The sequence below is a fragment of the Zalophus californianus genome, chromosome 11 (genome assembly GCF_009762305.2).
Source record: "Zalophus californianus isolate mZalCal1 chromosome 11, mZalCal1.pri.v2, whole genome shotgun sequence".
Classification (NCBI taxonomy): domain Eukaryota; kingdom Metazoa; phylum Chordata; class Mammalia; order Carnivora; family Otariidae; genus Zalophus; species Zalophus californianus.
The window spans coordinates 20,939,018-20,951,107 of NC_045605.1; the positions used below are offsets into that span (position 1 = coordinate 20,939,018).

Here is a 12,090-nt window from a genome sequence, read left to right on the forward strand (position 1 = left end):
ATCCATCCACCCACCCATCCATCCACCCACCCATCCATCCATCCATCCATCCATCCATCCATCCACCCACCATCCATCTACCATCCAGCCATCTACCCATCCATCTATCCACCAACCATCCATCCATCCATCCCACCATCCATCCAGCCAGCCATCTACCCATCCATCTATCCACCAACCATCCATCCATCCATCCACCATCCATCCATCCCATCCACCCACCATCCATCCATCCATCCATCCACCCATCCACCCATCCATCCATCCATCCATCCATCCACCCACCATCCATCTACCATCCAGCCATCTACCCATCCATCTATCCACCAACCATCCATCCATCCATCCCACCATCCAGCCAGCCAGCCATCTACCCATCCATCTATCCACCAACCATCCATCCATCCATCCACCATCCATCCATCCCATCCACCCACCATCCATCCATCCATCCACCCATTCATCCCTCCACCATCCATCCATCCATCCACCCACCATCCATCCATCCATCTACCATCCATCCATCCATCCATCCACCATTGATCCATCCATCCATCCATCCCTCCACCATCCATCCATCCATCCACCCATCCATCCACCCACCATCCATCCATCCATCCACTCGTCCATCCCTCCACTATCCATCCATCCATCCACCATTGATCCATCCACCCATCCATCCCTCCACCATCCCTCCATCCATCCATCCACCCATCCATCCACCCACCCATCCATCTGTCCATTCAGCCATCTATCCACCAGCCAGCCAGCCAGCCAACCAGCCTAGAAGTGTATCACACCCTTACTGCCACGACACCAGGGCTCACATAGTGCTGGAATGCTTATATGTACTGTGGTGTGGGGTGAAACTTAGCCCCACATGGTGGCCTCCACCTGCTGGGTCTGAGCTATTGCCCAGGTAGTGGTGGGGATGTCAGGTGTGGAGGAGTCTACATTCCATGCTGAGGAGCATGGGGCAGCCCAGGAGAAATGGCTCCCATCTTCATGTGTGGTAAGGGCACATGCGTGTTACATGTGTGAGCGCAGGCTGCAGGGTATGTGTGGATGTGCGAGGCAGTGTTTGTAAGAGTGGCTTTGTGTTTCTCTCGGTTCCTGGGTTTTCGTGCTTTGCCTTTTGCCCTGCTCCTGTCCTGTCGGTCTGGGTGTATCTGTCACTGTGCTGTCTCTGCATCTAGGCTTTTACTCATCTTAACATCCCCACCAGGCTATCCACGCTCTGGGTCTGAAGTGTTTCTCGGTACATAGTAGGTGCTCGACCAGTGCTCCATGATGCACTGAATGGCTGAATGACTGAATGATTGAACGAGTGAACAAACATGCACTTTGGTGTCACATAGACCTGAGTTTGAACCCTAGTTCTGTTATTTACGTAGTTGAGATCTTGGGATTAATTTTCTCACCCAGAAAGCCAGAATACTGAAACTACCTATTCTATCTTTCTCGAAGGGCTATTGATAGAGGATTATAAGAGATATGTGAAAGTGGTTTATAAACTATGAAGCACTATACAAGTATAAGAGGTTATTATTATAATGGTTATTACACTTGAAGTGATCATTGTGTTTGAAAATTAGGGATTCTGTTTTCAGGAATATAAAATCATCCTGGCCTGATTTGAACTCTGAGACTTACAGAGCAATCATTATAGGAACTGACTGTAGGTTGGCCCAACTCTGAGAACTGTCAGGGGCTGGGGTGGGAGGAGGGGGCTGGTGAAAATGGCCCATCTTCACTTGTGCCACGTGTCCCCCAAGTGGACCCACACGGCAAGTCTCTCCCGAGTCTCTGCAATTGCCTAGACTTCTGTGCCTCATTATCTTTGCAAATGTTCCCTCTGCCAGAAATCCTTCTCCCCCTTTCTGCACCCTCTCATGCCAAGTTGCTGCACTGTCCCTGGGCTCCCAGGTTACCACGTATGCCTCCCTGAGGGCATTTATCACAGTGTACCTGTGACTGTTCAAGCACACAGCTCCAGGGCAGATGACCATCACTCTTCTCTGTAGCGTCGGAGCTAAGGGGATGAATGGATGGATGGTGAAAAGTGAAGGGAAGGATTGGAGCTTGGTAGATGTACAGGTTTTGAACATTTGAAGTCCCCAATCTGTAGGGGAAGGTGAGGAAGAAGCTTCAGAGAAATGAGCACTGCCTTGCAAATAACCCCCAAATTTCTGAGATATTTTGCACCCACCCTCATGGCTCAAAAGATCAAATAGGCTGATCTTCCATGGGGTTACTGGGCCTAGGGACCTCAATCCTGTGCAGGTGGGTGACTGGTCATCAGCCAGCTGGGCAGTGAGGCCTCCAGGTTGGAGCTGAGTACCTTAGGACAGGGAGGCACCTGCCTCTTGCTGACCCCTACAGGTGAGCAGTTACCCACATGGAGAGGCAGGTGCTGCTTACCTGCCTCCTCAACCCTTCCAGATTCTTTCTCTTGGTGGAGTCAGCCCCAGCTGGTGGAAAATCTGTTGGAAGCTCTCTTAGGAACTGGCTCCTTTGCCTCTCTCCCTGTGTTTGGAGGCATGTTGTCTCCACCGTGCTCTGGGCTTCTCCCCCACACCCTCCCACTCCCAGCCGTGCTCTTGGAGCCCCAGGCAGCCGCAGCAAAGTGCCAGGGGGCTGGGAGGTTTTTCATTACCGAATGCACTGAACCTATTTGTGAGTGTTTTGCAAAGTGTTTAATCCAAGGTGTTCCCTCAATTAAATTAGTGCAAACATCTGTGTCCCACATCCACCTCCATTTGCATTCTGTGCCATTTATTACAGCGGGAAATTGGAATGCACCTTAGGAATACTTAGGACCGAATTAGGCTAGGTTGGGGTGGGCATCTGGGGGTGGGTGTCTGAGGGTGTTTGTGAGGTTGGTCCACAAGGTGGATCCTTTTTCAGGTTTGGGACTTGAGGAAGAGCCACTTTTTGGTGCAGGAGACCACACAGCGAGAAGCTTCGGGGACACAGGACCACAGGTCTTGTGGGGGAGGTTGAGTAAGTTTAATTAATGCCCCTGATCCCCACCTGGGCCCAAGTACCTGCAGAGGCAGGAGGAGTTCACTGCTGTTGTTTTATAACTTTAAGCCCAATTAAAAAAAAAAAAGTGTATCACATTCAAGTGACCCACCTGGGTCTCTCCCTGGGGGGTTGGAGCCTTTCCTGCTGGGAGGGGGTTTTTTTCATCATGAACCTGCTCAGCCTTGGTGACTGGCTGAGCTCTCTTCCCCACACCATGTGATTCCCATGACTGTCTAGTGCTTCGGGAGTCCTACTGTCATACTAACGTGGGGGGCACTGAAGAAGATTAGTTTCTGCTATGTGACAGGCACTGCACTCGGTGTTTCTCCTCCATTATCTGTTGTAACCCTCTGACACAAGTCCTCTCATAACAGAACAAATCAGGGAGCTGGGCATCATCAGAGAGGTGAAGCAATACACCATCGTTCCCCAGGTAGAAAGAGGAACAGTGAACTCGGGTCCCCACGACTACGAAGACTGTGCTTCCCACTGCACGCAGACAACTCTCTCAGATGAAGCAGCTGGGATTGGCTTTGAAGCAGGGACCTGGCCACCTTCCCAAATCTGGTGGCCAGCACACCCTGGCCAGGTTGTACAGAGGCCCTGGTGGTAGTCTGCCTATTCCTGGTTTCTAGCCCTCTGTTATAGGACGGCCTCGCCTGCGGTCCCCGGGGGCCTATGATGTGTTGCAGGTGACCCAGGGGCCTATGATGGGCTTGCAGGTGACTCACCCAAGGGAAGGGACTCCTGGCTTTTATGGGATGGGACAGGGAGAAAATGCAGAAGTCTGTGTTGTGAGGAAGAGGCTCATGGGATGCTCAAGGACCTTAGAGATCAGTGAGTTCCTCAGTATTTAGTGGGGAAATTAAGGCCCAAAAGGAGCTAACACTCGCCTATGGCCACTGAGGGTTTGGTGGTAGAGGCTGGAACGGATGGAACCCGGGGCTCCCAACTCCTGGGACGGGAACTATGTCAAGGCCTGGGGAGGTTCCTGGGATTTCAGAGGGCAGGTGCTGGCTTTCTGGATGCAAAATATAAGTCAAGGCTGGAGCAAGGAACCAGGGAGAGAAGGGGATGGGAGGCTGCTGTGGATATGTCTACTAAGGGTCCTTCCGAACTGCCCTTAAGAGAGAATCTTCCAGGTCCTAGAGGGCCGCTGGCCATCTTCAGCCTGGGTCCTGGGGCATTCTCACCAACTTCTAGGGTTTCACCTAGCAACATCCAGGGGCCAGCAGAACCTGGGGAGGCAGGAGGGGACCCAGGACCTAGGGCTGCCAACCACCATCTGGTATCCATCTCTGTCTTCCCTTTGCCCTATCCGCTCTGGGGTCTGGGAAGCATCTGGAAGAATAGTATCCAATAGATTTGAGCTCCTGCTTCCTCTACCAACCATGTTTTACTTAGCCTTAGTTTACCTATCTGTTACAGAGTAATAAAAATCCCATCTTACAGGGTTGTTGGGAAAATTAAAGGAATCAATAGGCATGCTTGACCCTGCTTTGAGACTTAGGACATTATTGCGTTTTCCTTTCTTTTCCATGGCTCCTGTCTGCTTTCCCCTGAGACCTTGTGCCTGTTCTGGGTGTAAAGGGGTGAGAGCTGGGGGTGGGGGGAGGTGGCACAGGTGGCTCTGTCAGGATGTTGACAGGCAGCCCCTGGCCCAGCTCTTCCTCCTCCCTTCTTCTCTTCTCTTCCCTCCCTCTCTCATCAAAAGACTTTAATAAATGCATCTCAGCATGTGGCCCTGCCTGGGGCTTTATAAGAATGAATTGCTTATCCCAGCCTTTACTTCCTAGAGATGACAATTTACCATCTACATACATTTATTAAGCACCGACTGTGTGTGGTACCCAGCCCTAGGCAAAGCAGGGTCTGCCTAAGAGTGACTCCCAAGGCTTCTTGTCTCCCCCCAGGGCCCCAACGGTTCCTGCTTTCTTTGGATTGGCTGGATCCTATGACCATCTGCCTCTACCAGCAGGATGCTGAGTTTCTGTACTCTTGTGCTTCTCTGCCTCTACATGTGAGGTTCTCCTTGCCTAGAACGCTCTCCATCCCCCTCATTTACCTGGTTAGATCTCAGTCTCTTGGTGATGAGTAAGTGACCGCATCCTGGCTAGGGTTTATCATCCTTGAGCTCCTGGTGCACCCTGGGCTCCTTTCTGTGACTCTTTATCAGACTGTATCCTTGTTTCATCTTTCCTAGAGATGCCTCACTCTCCAGGGGTTAAGAGTCCAGGATGTAGCATCCCAGAATGAGCACAGGTCTTAGGAGTCATCTGTTCTGCCTCACCTGTAGGCCAGCTCAAGCTCTGTTCATCCCTAATGGAAGAGAATGACTGTTACTAGACTGGCTTTCTCTCCCATTAGCCTTTGGCAGTCCATAAATGCTTGTTTTGTTGGACAGATCACTGGCATGTCTGATGGGAGGCTGGCCCAGCAACAAGCCTCACTCTCTAGTTTCCAGGGTGTTCAGTCTAAGAGCAGGCCCCTGTCTCTTGTACTTGCAATTCTGGTAAGCATTCTCTCTCTCTCACCCGGCCCCAGGATATGGGATCTCCAGATGGAAAGGAGGATAGGCAAAGCAGAATGACCCCCTTAATTTACCGCCACTGTGTCTTTGTCACAGGCATTTCCTTTTCCTGAAGAGTCTTCGCTCTCTGCATGGCCAAACCCTGCCTGTAATCCCTAGTCCCGTGCCATCTCCTGTCTTAGATCCCTCAGGGGAAGGCAGTTTCTCCCTCCCAGAGCACATGGCCTGAATCTCCTGACACTGACCAGCATCCACCTGCATCTCAAGTATATCTGCATCCATCCTTTTCCACGAAACTGAGTCAGTACAGGCTTCTGCCCTGTAGACTTCACTCCACCTGGCATGGCACCTGGCACATTCTGAATTTATAATAGGTGTTTACCAAATGAATGTATGAACAGACTACTCCTAGTTTCTCTCGGAGGAGGTGTCTGGGTTCTTCTCCCATCCTCTGCTTTGGCTTTTCTGTCCCAGGGATCGACGGACCCGGAGCCACATTCGTCACCAATTACTGGAAACTAGATGCTGTGGCCAACAAGAGAAGAGCAGGTGTTAAATTCTGCTTGGTATACTGAGCAGACTGGAATTACTTCCTTTTTTTTTTTTTAAGAGAAAGAGTGCGTGCATGTGTGCGCAAGCTGGCAGGGAACAGTGGTGCGGGGGAGGGGCAGAGGGAGAGAGAGAATCTTAAGCAGGATCCATGCATGGAGCCTGACACGGGGCTCGATCTCACGACCCTGAGATCCTGAATTCATGACCTGAGTAGAAATCAAGAGTCGGATGCTTAACCGACTGAGCCACGCAGGGACCTGAGGAATTACTTCTATATGGCAGGCCTATCTAGTCCCAGGACACTGGTACTCTACATGTAATGTCTTCAAAAAAAGTAAGCAAGATAAGTTATTAGAATAAGAAAAGAAAATATTTCTACTTTATTTATTGGTATTTTTTATCTCATCCTGTTTAGATTTCCATTTTTGAGTGTGTTCCATAGGATATGTCATATATTGGTAGGGTAGTAGGTCTAATACACTCACACATACACACACACACACACACACACACACACACACACACACACACATACATATTGAAGGTGTATGAAAAATTTTTACTGATAGACTTGTAAACTTATTTGAGGACCATGGACTTAGGCCACTGTGCCACTGTCCAGGAGGTGAGACAAATGGCCCACCCCCTAGTGTGGCCTCATGTCATGCCTAAAGCCTTACAACCTGAATCTCACTAGATGACAAATTCCTTAGGGAAAGTCACTTGGGGATCCTGTTCCTCTGTGAATCTCCAGGGCCTGGCACATTGACGGCACATTATAGGCTCTCAGTAAATTAAGTGTGGTTTGAAATATATTTGTTTGAATTGATTGAGACTATCTGAAAGTCTTCCAAACTTTTAAAATTTGACTTCAATTTGATCCTCAGTCAGTTTATTTGACGTATTTACTAGATACCCATTATGCTACAAAACAATAAGTATGTGCCCACTGTGTATTGGCTCCTGAGCTAGCTACTGGGTGACAAATCTGAGGTCCCTGACCTCAAGTTACTTACATTGCTTTTTTTCAAAAACAACCAAACAAGAAATCATAATGTAAATCAGCACTCCCCTGTTCACTGGGGTTATTTTGAAACAAGTCTCGGGCCTCATATCATCTCCTCTGCAAATGCTCTACACAGTACTCACAGCCTCTTAGGGAGAGACAGAGGCAGAACTATCAACAAACACAGTTGTGTTCTAGGAGCTGTGCTGGACCCAACAGGCAGGGCCAGGGCCCAGCAAGTGGGATGTGGCCAATGCCCCTGGCGGGAAATAAAGTGGGGTCAGGAATGACTTTTACATGAATGATGCTTAGGCCGACTTCCTAAGCTTAACTGCTAGGCTCCTGTGTTGAAATTTCAGAACCAAAGAGGGGGCCTATCAGGTAAGGAGAGGAAGACGCACCTATAGAGGGAGACAGGCTTCACGGGAGACAGGTAGAGCACTTACAGATCCTAGAGTTTGCCTCCCTGGAGTTAAGAGGGGAGAAACAAGGCCCAGAAAGTGGGGGCCTCTTGCCCATGGTGGCAGAACTAGAGACTGGCAGTGACTGAGTCAGGGTTCGGGCCGTGCTCCCCCCTCGGCCTCCCTTGGCCCCCTCTCCGCACACAGAGGACCTCCGGCTGCACCAGGCTGGGCCTGCCTCTTCCACACACCCAGGTTTCCATGGCCAGGACCAGCACACCCTGAGCCCCCTGACAGCTCTGGGCTCTGGGCGCCCCTCCGCCCTCCAGCAGCTTCCGGAGGGGGCCAGCAGCCTGCGGTCCGGAATCATCTTCGGCGGCATGTGACTTCTTTCTTCCTGTACAAGTTGAGCACTTGCCACCCTGCTGTCTGTTTTTCCTTGCTAAGGTTCAGTTCTAATTATGTTGATTTTCTTCATCCCACCCCCTCCTGGAAGCTTATTAGGTTGAATATTTTTATTTATTATCATTTCGCCCAACTCCTGCCAGCATTTTCAATTACTCTCCCCGCTTCCTTGTAATTGTCTTTCTGTAATGGCTCTGAAACAATTGCGCTAAATGAGGTGTCTCCTGGAAGATGAGAGTCTCACTTCATTAAAGGCTAATGTATTCTCAGCTCCAGCTCTGTGGGGCTAGCTTGGAAGGAAGACATTTAAACAGCTTCTTTTATTTTATAGGGAGCAACTTTTCAGCGGCGAAGATGTCTGTGGGGTATATGTGTATGCGTGTGCGTTGCCTGATTTTAATTTAAAGAAAGTTTATGAAATAGTGTAAGTCTCCTTGTTGGTGAAACTCTCTGTTCTCAGGTAGCTGAGATTTCCGCAGACAGGGTACGGGGCTCTGGAGCAGGATGGAAAGGGGCAGTTTATTCAGATGTCCTTCCTGCCTCTCTGCCAGGGCCCCTCCCTTCTTCTCTTGCTCCTTGCCTGCTGGACCAGCCCCGACCTCTTCCGGCCTCCATTCTGTGTCTCTGCCTCCTGCATCATGTGTTCAGCTTCCACGGTGGGGACGACCTCCTGTTATGGGATTTTTTTCAGCTTGTGTGTCCTAAGTCATTCATTCATTCAGTTTGTTGTGTATTCATTTATTTGTTCATTTGTTGTTCATTCAACAAATGTTTATTTCCCACAATGTTCGGGGATTATTTAGGAAGGGAATGTGCCCTTTCGGAGTTCAGTGCACGGTGAAAGAATGGAGACAGATGACAGGTAAGCAGGTGCTTCTAGTACAGGATGTAAAGTGCTGTCATCAGGCAAGGGCGGACCACTCTGAGAGCCCCGAGGAGGGCACCTAGTAAAATCTTGCGGGGTCACGGAGGGTTCCTCGAGAGTTGGCAGTGTCTGGGTTGATACCTGAAGGATGAGGAGTGAGCCAAGAAACAAGGGAGTGGCTGGAAGTGCTCAAAGCTGGAGAACTTCAGTAGCTAGGGAGGGCTTGGCAGGAGGGGAGAAACGCCAGGTGTTCCGTCTGACAGGAGCATAGTGTGGGACAGAGGCTGTGGTGAGAGCTGGGGCTGGAGACCATGGAGCGTCTGGAGGGCCAGGCTTCCAAGGGATGGGTGGCGCATAGAAGAGTTTGAAGCAGGGGATTGATTTGGCCAGATCTGTGTCTTGGAGAGATCACTCCTGCTTCAATGTGTGGAATGGATTGGAGGAAGGCAGGGGGAAAAAAAAAAAAAAGCAAGGAGACCTTTTAGGAAGGTATGGCAAGAGATGATGATGCCCTGCCTGAAAAAAGTGGTCATGGAGAAAGAGAACACTCTATACATTTGTGAGGTGTTACAGGTGGAGAAGTGACAGGCTTGAAATGGGGGGGTGGGGGGTGGTGAGGGACAGGCTGCATCCAGGATGAGATCCTGTTTTCTGGCTTGGGCATTTGGGTGTGTGTGTTGGGGTCCTGAAAGCCAGGACTAGACAGTGTACTCCATGAAAAGTCCGGGTAATTCCCCGGGATGTGAGAGCGCCAGGCCCAAATCCCAGCGGATGCCAAGCAGCTTCGTCACTGTCCCCAGTGACTGCTATGGACCCGCCCCCCCCACCCCCCCGTGCCTTCACCAACAGGGTCTGGAGGTTGCACATGGGTGTCAGCTCAATCCTTTAAGGGGTCCTACACAGCTGCATCCATAGAGCTCTTTAATGCACCTGTATGAGCGACGTTTTGAGCTAAGTGGGTCACCCATTGCCTCCGACTTCTGTCCCAGGCATCATAACCTATATGAGGCCTTTGAGGATTGCCCAAGCAAGCTCCCGTGACAAAAGGCTGCTTCTTCCAAAATGTTTTTCATTTCATCATCAAGAAAGAGTAGGAAGGCCCTTCCTGATATGTTTGGGTTGGAAGTGAAGAATTTAATCTTTTACCATGTGGAGAATCAAGTGTATCCAGAAGTGTTTTTATGCCGCCAAGGCATTTTTTTTTAGGTCCCTGGAAGCTTGCCAGCAACAGTAGTGGTAATAGTAACAAAAGCAGTAATAATGATTCCTCCATTTATCAAGGCCCGCTATGCACATGTACATAGTATCTCATTTAGTCCTTGCAACAACCCTATGGGGTAGCTATATTGTTGGCTCTATTCTAAAGAGGAGGGAATGGAGGCCAAAAAGATGCTAAGGCAGCAGGCTACCAGGACTCCCCAGCCTCTAGTTTCCCTCTCCCAGTCAAAGAAGAAGGGAGTCTGGCCAGACCAGAGCCAGTTTGAGGGTAGCTGAGTGCCAGGAGAAGTGGCTTAGCTCAGTCCCTCCACATGCTATTTGCCCTACGGCTTTTCACACCTCCTGTTATGTATTACTTTTTGCCGTTTATATATCCTAACTCCTTCATTCATTCCTTCCTTTACACCTACATGTCCTTCAAAGCCCTGTGCAAATGCCCTTGACCCCCGGGCAGAGCCAGAAATTCCTTCCTCCCTGGATCCCAGAATACATACATTTCTCAATTATAGCTGCTGATCTGTAGTTATTTCTTCACGCGTCTGTCACCTCAGCTCTGCTTTGGTTTTTCCCTAGGAAGGGATCTAGGCTCACTCCTATTTATACTCTTGGTACCCAGCACAGGGCCTGGCACACAGTAGGTTTTCTATGAATAAATAGCTGCTGTCAGGGATGCCAGGATGCTGAGGAGGGAGCTGGGGTCTGAGGAAAGGCGATCCCCTGTCCCCTGTCCTTTACAGAAGGAACGAGATGCCCAGAGATGCTCCAGATTGGGCTTGACTCCTCGGGGCGACCCCTGGTAATAAGAGGGTAGCTGTCAGGAGCAAAAATCTTTCTCTGCACTCTGGGAAAATGTGGGGCTTGAGGTAAATGTTCCTCTCAGGGCGGGAGGACCGAAGGAAGCGGGTGTTTAGCTGGATGTTTATTCTGATGAGGTGCTTATGTAACACCAGGCTTCCTGGGGCTCCCGGGACTGAAGAGAGCACACCCCAAGGAGACAAACAAACAGAGGCAGCAACCACTTGGGCTATTAGACAACTGAAGTGAAGAGCTGGACGCATCTGACATCTGCAAAAATTTAGCACCAGGGCAGTTTCCAAACAGCTTTGTACAAAGTATAAAACATGTCTTTAAATATTCAAGTGCAAAAAGTCACCAACAGTTTTCCATCTCTCCAAATCTCGCTCTGACTGCCATTCCTCCAAGGCGGTGATGGGGTGCTGGGAGAGTCTGCCCTCAGGAGAGGCGAGGGGCCACCCCTGCCGCAGCGCTCTCCTCCGCCAAAGCATCAGGGCTCTGGTCTGAGGGCCGTGAGGGCAGCAAGGGAAGAAAAGGGAGGAAGCCACGGGTCTTGGTCACTACACAGCTGCGTGACTTTGAGCAAGTGGCTTACCCTTCTTGAGCTTCAGTCTCTGCCTCTGTAAGACGAAGAGCTCCGTCAGCTCTGCCCTGCCTAACTTGCAGGCTCATCTGAGTATGTGTACCCTGTGGCCTTGTGGGATCATGATCCCTTCGTGATACTACCTCTCATCCAAGTTGGGTAACACAGAATCCTCTGTCTCCTCTGGCCAGCTCTCTCTTCCTCCGGCCCCAGAGCTGCGTTGGGTGTCCCTGCCTCCCTTTCACTGAGGACACAGATCTAGGTGAGTTCCAAGTCTATGGTCCCCTTGGGCTTTTGGAAGTAATAGACAAGGCCTCTTGAGCCCAAGGGAAATGAGAAACTGACCTGCCTGCAGCAGAGCAATGGGCAATTTGGGATCCTAGAACGGAGCTAGACAGAACAGTACTTTATTCGTTTCATAAACATGTACTGAGGACCTTCCGTGTACCAGGCATTGTGCTAGGTACTGAGGCTGTAACAGTGAATACACAGCCCCTGTCTTTTCAGGATTTACAGTTCTAGCAGATACTCCAGACTAGTGCCCACTCTTCTCTGGTTTATAGATGACTGAGAAAATAAGGCCGGGAGAGGAAGTAACCATCCCAAGGTCATTCAGCTAGTTAGTGGACTTGGCAGTATCAAAACCCACATTGTGACGATGAAAAGGAGCTAATCCACGCTGAGGACTCAGAGCCACGCTTGGTCCCT

The 12,090-nt window shown here is 50.2% G+C and overlaps 1 protein-coding gene across 18 annotated transcripts in view; it reads left to right on the forward strand.

Annotated features, from left to right (window-relative positions):
• The window catches only part of PKNOX2 (PBX/knotted 1 homeobox 2), a 304,609-nt gene that overhangs the window by 126,214 nt on the left and 166,305 nt on the right, over nt 1–12,090 (forward strand). For 2 of the 18 annotated variants that reach the window (XM_027581293.2, XM_027581299.2), the window contains one exon: nt 11,574–11,644. The exons of the other annotated variants lie outside the window; for them this stretch is intronic. The gene's annotated coding sequence lies outside the window, so the exon portion shown is untranslated. The remainder of the gene's footprint in view (nt 1–11,573; nt 11,645–12,090) is intronic. 18 annotated transcript variants of the gene reach the window in all.